Raw genomic sequence first — 13463 nt, forward strand, 5'->3', positions numbered from 1 at the left:
TCACTTCTTGATGTTAGCTTTCAGCTTAAAAAGTCTGTCTTGGCTGACCTTTCAACAGCACTGCAGTGAGCTTATGTCTGAAAAAACAGCTAAAATCAATGTCTAAAACAGCACAACTTGGTATGTTTGCCAAGTCTCACAATGGCTGATAAGACTGTGCTGAGCCTGTTTTTTTCTGGTGGTCAGGTTGCCAGTAACAATAGGGACCAAACCCAAAAGCTGCAGTTGCAATCACTGCTGTTCTTTTCCTTTCTGTTATATTTGTGTTCTTTGCTCTATGAAAGGAAGGCCAGACTCCAATAAGGAGATAAGGAGATTCATCCAATGCGGCACAATTAACAACCACAAATTCAGCACCTCTCAGCTGATCTTCCCATACAGTTATTGCCATTTTCTATCCAGGTTTCTGAATTGACATTGTATGTTGAGTAGAAAGCCCATGCAATTGCCCATCGATGCTCTATTGTGGCAGCTGCAATTCACTCATTGAGAGGGCAGCCTGCATCCAGCATTAAAATCCTGTATATGCGACAGCATATACTACATCTCATGCAGAATGGAAGAGTGCCTGTGGCAGTCGGCTTGAGCAGGAGACACACTTCCCCTTAGCACTCTGTGCTCACTCAGTAGTGGTCACTAGTGGTGTTCCCCAGGGGTCTGTGTTGGGTCCAGTCCTGTTTAACATCTTTATTGATTTAGGTGAGGGGATTGAATCCATCAGCAGCAAATTTGCTGATGACACCAAGTTGGGAGGGAGTGTCGACCTGCTGGGAGGCAGGAGGGCTCTGCAGAGGGATCTGGATAGACTTGAGAGATGGGCTGATTCCAATGGGATGAAGTTCAGTAAGGCCAAGTGCCAGGTCCTGCACTTTGGCCACAACAACCCCCTGCAGCGTTACAGGCTGGGCACAGAGTGGCTGGAGAGCAGCCAGGCAGAAAGGGACCTGGGGGTACTAATTGACAGGAAGCTCAACATGAGTCAACAGTGTGCCCAGGTGGCCAAGAAGGCCAATGGGATCCTGTCCTGTATCAAAAATAGCGTGGCCAGCAGGACCAGGGCAGTGATCCTTCCCCTGTACTCTGCGTTGGTGAGGCCACACCTTGAGTACTGTGTTCAGTTCTGGGCCCCTCAGTTCAGAAAGGATATTGAGGTGCTGGAGCGAGTCCAGAGAAGAGCAACAAGGCTGGTGAAGGGACTGGAGCACAAGCCCTATGGGGAGAGGGTGAGGGAGCTGGGGTTGTTTAGCTTGGAGAAGAGGAGGCTCAGAGGTGACCTCATCACTGTCTATAACTACCTGAGGGGAAGTTCTAGCCAGGTGGGGGTTGGTCTCTTCTCCCAGGCAGTCAGCAATAGGACAAGGGGGCACGGGCTTAAGCTCTGCCAGGGGAAATTTAAGTTGGATATCAGAAAAAAATTCTTTCCAGAGAGAGTAATCAGGCATTGGAATGGGCTGCCCAGAGAGGTGGTGGATTCACCATCCCTGGAGATTTTTAAACTGAGATTGGATGTGGCACTGAGTGCCATGATCTAGTAAATGGACTGGAGTTGGACCAAGGGTTGGACTCGATGATCTCAGAGGTCTTTTCCAACCCAATCGATTCTATGATTCTATGATTTTGAAATTGAATCCATCTCACACGACTTGTGCACTCTAAAAAGAGAAATGAAGAAATGCATCAGTTGCATATAAGGGGTGAATACAGTACAAAACTCGTGCTCTGTATTCTTTTGCAAATACTTTACTTGGCTTCCCATTTTTCATTTTTTAACCCTACAGTTGTTGCTGTCATACTCAGAATGAGGAATCACCACTCAAACTCAGTTTTGTTTGAAGTTGTATGGTAATCGGTTTGCTTCAATATCTTTGACTCATCTCATAAATAGAGACTAATTCTAGCATATTTGGTCTAGAATTAAGCATCTACATGTCATTGAGGGTGTCAACTTGTGGTCCTAAATATGGAATTCTGTTAGGCTAGTTTTGTGGAAGTTATTTTTGAGAGGGCCACCATTCAATTACATATAAAATCAGTCAGTGTAAAAAGTTAGCTAAAGTTAACAATAGTTACAGTAGTAAAAGCTCATTTGACTAATAATGGGAGAGGAATTAAGTTATTACTCTCAAACAAACATCTAATTTGAGCAAATGTGGGCTGTGGAGATAAATACTATCATTGGCCAAAGAAGATAGATACTCCCGTCAATATGTGAGGAATCTCTCTGTCTCATGGTTTATACTTAAACAAAATATACAAAATGCTTAAAATCCACCAGATGGCACACTAAAGCCTTGATACTGAAAAGTGCCATCATCCAAAAGAAAGATGGTAACTGCATGACTGGCTGCAAATTTAATCTGTGTTACACTATGCAGACTCTGCTTTGTTTTGTCAGCAATTAGTAGGTCAATGTTTAATAGCTAGGAAATGACTTAGAAAAACATTAAAGGGAAAGAAATGGGATAAGACAGCAATTATGTTAATTTCTTTCAGCTAATAATTTGTCTTGATTTGTAGTGACATTTATGATGCAAAGACAAGCACCTGTTAGAGGGAATCTGAAGGAAGGCTACGAAGATGATTAGAGGGCTGGAGCACTTCTGTGAAGGTAGACTGAGAGAGCTGTTTGTTCAGGCTGGAGAAAAGAAGCTCTGGGAAGACCTTATAGCACTTTTCAGTATGTAAAGTGGGCCTATCAGAGAGTTGGAAAGGGAATTTTTGCAAAGGCGTGGATTATAGGTCAAGGTAGAATGGCTTCAAACTGAAAGGGGGTGGGTTTGGCTTAGGTATGAGGAAGAAATTCTTTCATGTTAGGGTGGTGAAACACTGAATTGGTTGCCCAGAGAAGTTGTGGATGTCCCTTCCCTGGAACTGTTCAAGGCCAGATTGGATGGGACTTTGAGCCAAAGGAAGGTGTCCCTGCCCATGGCAGGAGTGTTGAAACTAGATGATTTTCAGGTCACTTCCACCCAAACCATTCTATCATTTTATGTCTGGGATGGACATCTCCTAATAGATAGGGACTGGCCAGATTTGCCTTTGGCCCTTGATTCTCTAAGTAGGTTGTTGCCTGCTGGGAAATGGCTGATATGGCTGGTGATCGCTCTTGTGGAGATAAAATACCTTGTCTATAAATATATTACTGAAAGAACTGTATTCAAGTAGCTTCCTGGCCTTACATCTGTAGAAATGAAGAAACCTGGTATAGGAGGGCTGGTACAGGCTGTGGTGCCATTCTCTGGCTTTGCTGGTGCTTGAAGGCATAGTTTCAATAACACAGACATCATGTAGAGATCTGGCTGCTGTTCTAATGCTGAGTTTCTCCTCCATGTTTCCAGCCAGTGAGTGAAGTGTCCAGATATTTGCTTAAAGTAGAGCAAATAACATGAGAACATGACTTTTCCCACATATAGGAGAGGTGATGTTGCCACAGAAACAAGGGAGGGAAGCAGCCTATGCCAACATAAAGAATGGTAAGGCTTTTCTACAGCACTGTGAATGCTTCTAATGAGTGGTGCTAACAAATGAGATGGATGCACAGGTTGTAAATGCGGTTAATGAGGTGTCTCACGACAATCTGGCTGTGCTATTTTTGCAGCTCATACTCTGAGAAACTTCTAGCAACCTTTTACTCCACTGTTTTTAAAATTGTCAGGAAAGATAGGAATTAAGGATACACAGGGGATTGCCTCAAGAAAAGTAAGCTGCTATTAATTTTAAGAGTAGAAAATGTCTTTTTGTCATCCTACTTTATGACTCCTGTACTTCTTCCAGATGCTACAGAAGACAAAATAATCTTCTAGTTCTACTTGTAGTAGATTACTCAGTCTTTTCAGTTCTGACAGGCTATTAGAAAAGAATTGTGAAGATATTTATAATGTATTGAAGAACATTGAGACATTTAGACCTTAATCCCTGCTCAGAAAAACTCCAGAAATTGTGTACATTTTGCTGAGGCATAGAAATTTTTTTATTTACAGTGCTATTTCTAATTGTGCATCTGTATTTTTAATGGAAAACTGTTAATCCTTCTGGCCAGGAGACCAGGTCACAAATCTGAGGAGTTTGCCATTTAAGAGAGGTCTAAATTAACCATCCTTCTGAAAGATAGTTAAATATATCTCCTAGGCTACTTTTAAACTTAGGCCCCTGTCCTACAGTCTGATTTTTGCAAGTGAATTTCAGAAGAGTTGATACTTGAGAAATATTAAAAGCAAGGATAAGGAATTTTTATGTGGATTTTTTTTCATTTTATCTACAGAATTTAACAGATAGATTATTATAAACTGTCTTTCTGGTAACAAATTAATCTGGGTTTTTTTGTCTGTATTGTCTTCTGTGGTTAAAGCCATATGCTCTTCTCTTGATAGACTGGAAAACTTGAAGCCCTTGCCTCAAATGTAATGGAAATGAGAGACAATTTTTTTTTGAGTTTCAAAAACGTGATTAGTTTTAGTCTGGTGACTGTATAGTTTTGTTTTGGATCAAATGTGGACTTGTTTGGGTATTACCAAAATACTTGTTCTTGTGTTTCTAGCCTGCAAGAATGAAAAAAATATCTCAAATCTGATGGGAATTCTGTTCTTATATTGTAAGCCAAAGGGGCTGAGTAATCATTTGCCTGTTTATCCTGTTTATTTTTCAGAACCACTGGAATTCCTTTTCCAGGAATATCCTTAGCTAATTCAAATATAAGCTTTTAAGAATTTTAAAATAATATTTTGTGTATAAAAATCTGTCTAAATTAAAATAATATTTTGTGTATAAAAATAATAAATAAAATTTAAAATAATATTTTGAGTATAAAAATCTGCCTAAATTATGAAGAAATTTTTCCTAAATCTCTGCTTGAAGACGAGCATAAAAGTAATTACATCAGTGTAAAACAATTCTAGATTTATTATTTTTCTGCTGTTCTTCACAGGTAGCATATATCACTTCAGAAAATCTCTAATACAATTGATTTTCTTAGAAGAGCTGAGCCTCTGACTGTCAATAACAGTGTTATGTACCTTCATGGAAAAAAAGAAAGGTAGTAGTCATTATTTCGAGTGGCTTCTGAAGACCTTCATGTCACCATTTTTATTTGAGTACAGCAACTCTAGGTGCTGACATAAATGCACCTGTAGCAGTTTAGGTCATCTCCAATGTACTGTGCCTGTAGTAGCTCTTATCTTGAAAACTGTTCGAGTGTCACTCGCCTCTGAATGACTCAGAGCTTGGTATCACTTGATGGCAACTCTGAATGACAAGGTTAAAGATCAGATACCAAATTTTTTAGGCAATTGCCAGGTTGTCCTAGTTCAAAGAGACGATTTTCAGTTCTCCCTTAACTTGCTGCTGAGTTCATGCTTTAGTTTGGCATGTCACAATGTTCTCATTGACCTGGTTCAACTGCTTACCATCACGTCCATCCACCCACATGTAAAAATCCCAAGATTTCAGAAGTCATGGTGATAGCAGAAAAACCTCAAATTAAATAAACAAAAAACCCCCAGAAAAACATAAAAACCAAAACAAACCAAAACAGGACAAGCCAATTACACCCTACCCTGCTCCAGGAAAAAAAACAACAAACAACCAAAAACAGAAAGACCCCATAACAAAACAAAACAAAACAAAATACAACCAATTACAAAATATCACACAACTACCAAAGCAAAACAAAACATGAGTATCAGGAAGTCTTGTGTGAGAGTCATGACAAAGGTACAGTTTTGATGTTCCCTAGACTGATGAAAGTAGGAAAAAAAATAAATGCAGTGTGAATAAAATCCTGCTCTCATATCAGATTCTCTTTTCTCTTACTCAAATTGCTTAAAAGCTTGAGAAATTTTTTTTGCTTAGGCAGTGATGAAGGAAAGAAGCCTCAACACCCAAACCTGAAAGAAACAATGCAACAAGTCAGCAGCAAAATTCAAGGCTTGCAGCTGACTGTCCTAGTCAATAGTTCCCAGAGAAGTACTGTTTTGTGTGCTCTGTGCAGTAAATCTTTCGTGTTTCATTCCAACAGAAGAGGGCCTCCCAGCATAACCTTTATCGAGGCAGTTGGTGGAAACTCCTGAGAAATGGGAACGAGAGCTTGGATGCTTTCAGGCTGAATAAAACAGGCTCTTGCTGTCCAGTTGTGGTTCAAGAGTTAAAACTCTGAGATCCTCTTGAGGCAGCCTGAGTTTTTAAATGCTCAGTTCCTTCACAGGTTCCTGATTTAAGGTAAAGATTCAGAGTTCTAGATTAGGAGCTCACCCCTTTCTCCCCAATTAGCCAAATACATAATTAACTTTGGACAGAAGACACATAAGACACCATGCTTGCAAAGGCCTTGTTTGCAGTGTCCTAGAGTGTTTATCAGAATCTAATATCTTTTAACACTGTATTGGACTAATCAGTGAGATTTAACTTTGCACAGTCTAAAACTGGACTTAGCCTCAGTCTGAGTATGTTATACTATCTTCATTGGAGGATTTATAAAAAAATCCAGATGTCAAACTGGGGTTCACTAGCCTAGCCAGTCTCAAGCCGAACTCCTGAGGAGTGGTGTAGTGGTGTGAGGACATTTTGTGCTTTATCGTGGTCCCAGCTCTTTCAAGGCCAGATGAGCCAGGTGTGGTGCAGCCTGGCTCACTCACATGCAGCCAAGCATCAGCTCCTCCACAACAGCATGGTGGCAGCAGCCAGGCTGACCAGCTGCTGGGAGCTTCAAAGAGTGACGTCACAGGGTTCAGCATACTTAAACCCACAGTTAGGCCTGTTCCTAATCTCTTACTCATGAGCTATCCAAAAAATTGTGTAATCTGGGGTAAACCAGCACGGAGCTTTCTTGGTGATTTGCGTCTGCTTCTGAAGTCATCCTCATGCAATCAATGGGGCACATAAGGTTATTATTTGGAAAAATACACTTTCTTTTTCATTCTGTTTTCATTTTCTTCATACTGTTTTCATTCTGTGTCTCAGAGCAGAAGGCAAGATGCCCACATTAGTGTTACACATCTTTGGACCATCTCCACAGATGCTTGCTGACAGAAGGAACTGGATATCTCTCCATGGCAGCGTCCTCCCTGCTGGGCTGTGTGCATCCTAGCAAAGAGGACAACTCAGCGTGTCTTTGTCTTCCTCACTTTTTGCTGATTTTCAACTCAGCAGAGAACTACAGACACTCTTGTGAGGCAAAGGTCCCCTATAATTCTTCACCACAACTGCATTCCAATGAACCTATAGGATATTCTAATACACCGTATATTTTTCCTGACAAGTCACTGCTATTTCATACTTTGAAGGTATTTATTTAATTTACCCTTACTGGACATGTATATTTGTAATTATGCCTGGGCAATGCATTATTTTGGATGAGCTGTCTTGTGCAGGTTTATAGATTGAGAATAATTAAACTTCTTGAATGTCACACACTTTTGGTAGGAAATATTACATATGTTTGTATGGAAAAAGATTTAAAATTCTTAGATTTATAGACAGAGCATGAGTCTGCCAAGTTATGAAACTTTATTTGGAAATAAGGTTTTACTTAAGTGTTATTATGACAGTAGTATAAACATTGGAAATGTAAATGCCAAAGATACGAGTGTCATCAAAGAAGGAGATTTAAAATTAAATTCTTAGTTCCAAATAAAGTGCTGTTTTGACAAAACCTCTTCTCTTTGCCAGTAAGCTGGTGAGCATCTGTTATGTTTCCATTCCTTGATAGAACCAGTAAATATCCTGGAAGTCCCCAGAATATATACTTACTTGAAACCAAAAGTAAATCATTCCAAACTAACCTTCAGTGTTCAAGCAGGAACCGTTTCTCTGGGTTAAGAGCAGTGTATTAAAGGGAACCATTAAAAAGAGACATCTTAAAGACTTGCAAGTATTTCAGACTGTAGATGTAGGTGTCTTGAGGGGTGAAGCACAGTGCAGTCTACATTGGATGACTGTGCAGACAAGGCGGCTGTGTTGCATTGACTGATAGAAATGGGCATTTTTCGCTATTAGGTGCTGATAGAAAGATGGGGAGAAAGAAGTAGAAACCTCTTATTAGTCCCTTGCTTTTTTTTGTCCTTCAATACATCTGTACTTATGAAATGTATTTATTCTGTTGATAATTTCTGTGCCAGCACATCCAGTTTCTATTTTTTTTTGCAGTGTTCAGTGCAATGCAGATTAAGGCTCTGACTCTGACACCACAGCAAGCCAAGAATAGTTGTTAGTCATTGGACTCATCTGAGTGTTAATCCTCCATTCACAAAAGAATCCTTTTTGAGACAGGTGTCCAGGTTTAACTATAAACATAAGTCTTTGTTCTGTTACTCTCAGTGGAAGCAGTTTGTTAAACACATCTTTATATATAGTCCTCAAAAGAGACATTAATTTAGTACTTGAGAATCTGAGCAACAAGATACCTGTGCATGCTACTTTTGTTCATAAAGCATGAACAATTAATTATTTTTCATTATTTTTATGTATGTGGGTTTTTCAAATGAAATATTGAATATAATACTATACAGCATAGGGGAGTCACAGGCATATGACATAAAAAAGTAAATGGAACACAAAAAAATTGTTAAAACAAAAGTGAAGAGTTCAAAGATACCTTCTTGGGGTTGCTTTGTTTTATTTTTTGTTTTGGATTTTTTGTAGTTTCATTGTTTGTTTCTTTTGTGTTTGTTCCTTTGCTTTGTTTGGTTTTTGGTGTTTGGGTGTTTGGGGTTTTTTTCCCTCCCATCAGGATTTTTTTTCCAAATTTTCCAGTCTTGTAACAGGGATGCAACTGGCTCCTTTATGCCTATACAAGCGCATCACTGCAGCCATAGAATTACCACAGAGTTCAGACTGTTGCAACACTTTCTTGATTGGCAAATTGCGAAAAATTAGTCTTTATTTATCCTTGAAGCTGTATTGTTGGATGCTCATTCTGGCTCCATTACGTGCCAAGAGGCTGTTATGACTCAAGTCCATAGCATAGACAAAAAAAGCTAACATATAGCCTAAGAGGGGGAAAGAAAGGTCATTCCCTCTTGAACAAGCCATTTAAAATAAGGCAAGCATCTTTTTTTTTGACAGTTGGGAATGTAATCTCTATGTAGTCTTTCAGCTTTGTTTGCCAGCTGGCTTTGAAAGCTAGTGAGAGCAGAGCTCTAACTGTGCTGAGATAGGCATGGGTTTGAGGCAGTGCAAGTATGCCTGCACCACACAGTGCATTACTGTACATGATTTGCAATGTTAAGAAGCAGTGTATTTGTGTGTGTGGTTCTGTGTTCATGTTTGTCAGCCCTACCTCCCAGCATGACCAAGTAGTTCATGTGAGGAGTGCCTCAGTTATATGACTTCACCATATCTCGTTCTCCATCTAAGGATTAGAGGGGCTCTGTAGCATTCCTTATGGAGTAGTGTGAATCTTTTCAGATCCTTTTAAGGTGTTAAACTTGCCTACAATAGCCTACAATAAATTCAAACAAAAGATCTGTCTATCCATTGGTGGAAATCAGGAAAGGAGACAGATTCTAAAATAAATTTTAAATAAATCCTTATTTTCCTCATTATTCCTACAAGTAAAATAGACTGTCTGAGAAGAAATGAGTGAGAAAGCTGAGAGAGTATGAAATTTTATTGAATTTAAAAAGCCTGATAGGGCAAAGATTAGTTCAAAAGAATCAAGGAGAGATGAGAACTCTTAGCCTGCTGGCTGTCAGTGCAATGTAACTTTGGTAAGGCAGGAATGAATAGGATAAGACATTAAAGATGCTGACATAATTCCTATGCACAGGAGAGAAAGAATAAGTTTACATAGGAAAATTGTAAAGGGTTTAGGAGAGAAGTAAAATATGTATATGTATATTTATGTATGTATATATATATTCTGGAAACCCACCCCACAGTGAGGGAACTTAAGAAGCTTACCGAGGAGAAGGTTAAGACATGATTTGATACCAGTTTCTCCCAGGATCCTTAATTTAGCAGACAATAGCAATGTCTGGAAAATCTGCCTAGAAAAAGACCACTTTAAAGGGGGAAAATTTGTGCTTATTGGAATAAGGGAGGTGATAGATTACATCTTTTCATGTGAAAATATATTTTGCTTCCGCAGATGTTATGTGGTCGATAAAAAGATTGTCAGATGAAGTATGAAGTATCATATCTTGTGCTATACAGAAACAAAAGTTAATAATAAGTTTGGGGTTTTTTTCAATTTTAAAATCCATTTAGAGATTTCTTCTTGGGTGAATGTCTTAATTTAGAAACTCAACAGTTTTATTCATGGTTTTATACATTATATTTAGCAAGCATAAAGTAGAAGCAAAACAATCAATTGCATAAGTACAATGGTACAGAACCCGATGCCTTTGGTAGCATTTAGATCCAGAACTCCTGTACCATTTCAGGATCTCTGCTGCTGCCACCACAGTGTGGGTCTAAGTATTATCCTACTGTCCCTTATGTGTAATAGTTATCAAAGGAGCTCTGATGCACATACTTTTCAAGGGTGCTACAGAGTTAATAAATAGTCCTTGGAAGAATATTAGCTGTCAGCATTTCTGGAGTTTATTCCCAGATTTAGGGGGGAAGACAGCAATGATATCAGTAAGTGTAGTAAACCACAGGAATTTAATACTCTCAGTCTACATGTTTGGTCTTCATGGTTTAGATTTGATTTTGTCTTGTTAGCAATCTCACTGTAAAATGAAGGAAATGGTGAGTGTTTGCTTTCTTTGGGCAAGGAAGGTAAGAACTGACTCAATACTAAACACTTTAAAGGATACAGCTGTGTTTTAACAGAAGATAATAGATAAAGGTAGATGTAAGACGTGACCTCCTAACTTGAACCAGCATGAAGTCAGACGAAGAGAAAAAAGGGTTCACCTAATGATGTGGGAGAGGGGTTGAATAAGTTTGTGGTTGTGGTAACATAATTTGATTTGTCTCACGCTAACTACTGGTAATGGGACGCAAGAAAGAGGACAGAAAATAACTAATGTTTCTTGGTTACTCTGTAATGGTTTGACTCATGGTTTTTTTAGTAATTATTGTATTTAAGGAAGTTACAAGTATTCCACACGTGTCTTCCACGTAGCAGTGGGAGAGTGTTTTTTTTTTCTTCCGGTCCTTGGCTGAGGAGCTGGAGGAAGGTGGTGGAGATCTGGTCCCTCCGGTCCCTGGTGTTTCTCCTGTCCTGAGTGAAATTGTTTCATTCTTGTTCCCTTACTTGAGGTTTTTAATTGTGTTTGTTTTGATTCATTCGGTTTCTTTGAGTTGGGTTGGTGTCTTCCCTATTTTCCAGCTAATCAATCCCCTTTTCTCCCTTCCCCTCTCCCCTGGGGGGTGGGATCCTACGTATTGTGTATACAGTGTGGTTTGTAAATGTTAGTAAATATAATTTATTCTTTTTATTCAGTTCAGTTTCTTTAAAGTGCGTTTCTTTTCAGTTTTTTTTCCCTTTCCTTTGCTGGGAAAGTTCTGGGAGGGGGAAGGGGGGCCAGTCCAGGGTTGGCAACAGCTAGGCCAAACCTACGACATACTCTTAAATCTATATATGCTTTCTTAGGAGTACAGAGGGAACTTATGTCAACTCATAGAGTTGGTTTATATCACTGGAATTTTATGCAGCATTGTTGTGACACTTTGCAGTTCGAAGTTTTTTTCAGTTGTGTTTGTGGACCCTCTTTCTCCCTGCCTTCCTCACATGTTCCCATTTCACTTTATGCCAGTTCATCAAAACAGCTATTTTCCTGGGTGCAGAGTTATTTTGAATTAATGTACCTGGTCAACGTGTTCAAAATGCCATAATTGCATATATTTTTATAAAGACACATTTTTCAGTTTATGGCAGAATTGTAAATGAATTTCAGAGTGATTTCTGGGAAAAACAAAACAAAACAAAAACCAAACAAACAAAAAAACAAACCAAAATTCCCAAACCTTCTACTGGTTACAAAGCAAAATTACTATGCAGCCTGCTGTGACTCCGTGGTTAAAGTACATAAAAGATACCTTACAGCAAATCAAATGTAAAGGAAAAACCCCTCAAAAAACTACCACTTAGTATATTCTCAGAACTCATTTTGAGGGTGCTCAGCACAGGTTATTGTTAGTTCTCTGACAGAAGTAGGTGTGTCTATGCTGTGTCTTCAATGTTTCTTTGACTACTTTGATGAGAAGTGCCAAGGGAGACCTTGATGCAGCATGTATGACAGCTTTAGTTGTACACATTGGTTGGTTCATGTTGAAGATTTATAGTGGAGCTAAAGATGTCACTTTAATATAGAAAAGGAAAGCTAGCTATAATCATTTTAGACAGGAAGATTGTGCAGTAATATCGACAACAATATGGTAGTTTTAATACCAGTCTGCTTTTAGATATTTCTAAGCTGTTAATTATAAGAGGTTCCTTTTAACTCCTTAACCTGCCCGGGACTGGAATCTGAAAGGATTAAAAATGGCTTGCACCATTATACTCCCTTTTCACTCTATCTCAAAATTACACTCTCAGGGAGAATTCTGGTATCAGCATGACTAGTTGCAATTATGGCTCATTGCATATCAATTTCCTATTGAATATGGTCTGCTCCACTGTCCTTCATACCTCTCCAGACCATCTAAAGGGAAATTCATATGTTGTAGCACAACAAAAATATATTGAAGATTGAGCAAGACAGAGATTTAAAACATATTATACACACTTCTCTGCACAGTTTGCAATAAGAACTGTTGATTAGCTGTAAATTCAAAACATGTGTGCATTTCTTATCAGCTGGGGTTCAATGAAATGCAAAGTATAACCTAAAATATAGCCTAAAATATTGAAAAATACATCAAGGACTTATCAGCTAAGTCCTACATGTAAAGTTCAATAAATAAGTCCCTTCAGGAAGAGTGTTCCTTGACCTAGTAAATAAATAGCTGACTATCTCAGAGAGAATCTGAGCCAGCATCTGCTTTTACAGCAACGTGAATCAGACAGAACTGCGTCAACGGCAATACATGTTTCATCTTGTTTAGATTAATATGGACTTTTGTGTCCAGCCTTCAAGCTATTGGTGTAGATACGCTGGCTGGTCTTATTCTGAAGACTGAAAGTTTTGTTTTTCATGAAGCTAGGTAAGTGGAATGAATGTCCTTTCTACTGTACCAGTAATGAAAACATACAGAAAATATTTCCATTGCAGTTGAACTCTGTATGCAGTTATGGGACAAAACTTCATTAAACAAAGTGAAAGTTTTCCTGGAATTCCCCTACCACATCCATATATTTATGTTAATTTACTTTGAATTTAAGAATCCTGATCCTCTGTCTCAGGTAAAAGCAGTCTTTGTCACATTTGTTTGCAAGTCTTCAGAATTCCACATTTGTATTTTCAAGGCATTTATTAATGCAGGGACCAGCCAGTTTTTCTGCATTATACAGACTTGACACCAAAAGAAGGGAAAAAATCTGTAACCACTGAATCTGGGGCCCAGATCTCCTCTCTCCT

This window comes from Pithys albifrons, chromosome 7, assembly GCF_047495875.1.
Source record: "Pithys albifrons albifrons isolate INPA30051 chromosome 7, PitAlb_v1, whole genome shotgun sequence".
Taxonomy (NCBI): Eukaryota; Metazoa; Chordata; class Aves; order Passeriformes; family Thamnophilidae; genus Pithys; species Pithys albifrons.